General features: G+C 35.3%; 1 protein-coding gene across 5 annotated transcripts in view; it reads right to left on the reverse strand.

Annotated features, from left to right (window-relative positions):
- The window catches only part of LOC107731484 (serine/threonine-protein kinase WNK2-like), a 64,818-nt gene that overhangs the window by 33,682 nt on the left and 30,108 nt on the right, over window positions 1–1,028 (reverse strand). The gene's annotated exons all lie outside the window — the stretch shown is intronic.

A 1,028-nucleotide genomic window follows, 5' to 3' on the forward strand; every position in this document is an offset into this window, starting at 1 on the left:
ATTTACACACTGTTTAATGCAGCTCTGAGGGACATGGAATACTTCAATCTGCAGTTACAAATGCATAGCTAAATAATGTTTTGATATTTCAAACATAAAACATTGAAAACTGATGTTTGAAATTATTTAAAAAAATGAAAAGGTACCTTAAATGTGAAATTAAAACCACCAGTAGGCGGCAGCAAGTCACTGTTAATAAGAGAGTCATTGCGATTGAACCAAATCATAAACGGGTGATTCATTCAGGAACAAAACGGCATCCTGTTGCTCAGAGACGCAAAACAGCTTTGTGGCTGTGTTTGAAATGATTTTTGTTGGAGAAATGGAGCAAAAACAGGAAATATGGTGTCTAAAACGTAAGTCTCTTAATATTAACTACTTGTTTATTGAACTGTTGCATAAAATCAATATCACATTTGTAATCATGCTTACTTTTGGAGAAAAAACCGGCACTCTTTGTGTGATATTAACTATATGAAATTATATAAATATATACATTTTTTGCCCCATATCTTGAATTATGTGATCATTCTAAATGCATTTTAATAGACTGATTCATGCAGTGAAAGAACGCACTATAAATTCGCACACACACTAGTCGAACCTACTAGACTTCATCACCTAATGTATGCGTGCACTCTGTAGGTGTTAAGATCTTCTTATCAATCCACCAGTTCACATTTAAAGCTCTGCGTGTTTGCAGGGTAAAAACATGGGTGGATTTTCGCATTGGTCTGAACTCTGAACAAAACAACAGTTTTATTGAAAATGCTCATTCATTCTCTGCCAGCAGGTGGAGCGTTTGGTAGAAATATAACTGTTTCCCCGGTAACAGCAGAACACAGAGCAGCAGCACCGGACTTTGAACCTGCAGCGCTCCTGTTTATTTAATGAAATCATAGCCTTTTGAAGTTTAATCGTCACATTCAGCCATATCGCAATTCTGGTCTTTCCGTATCCAAATTTAAGACCTCTTGAAATTATAATTAAGACTTTCTTGTACAATTTAAGACTTTTTAAGGCCTTAA

Source organism: Sinocyclocheilus rhinocerous, unplaced genomic scaffold (genome assembly GCF_001515625.1).
Source record: "Sinocyclocheilus rhinocerous isolate Xijiao unplaced genomic scaffold, SAMN03320098_v1.1 scaffold1811, whole genome shotgun sequence".
Lineage (NCBI taxonomy): Eukaryota > Metazoa > Chordata > Actinopteri > Cypriniformes > Cyprinidae > Sinocyclocheilus > Sinocyclocheilus rhinocerous.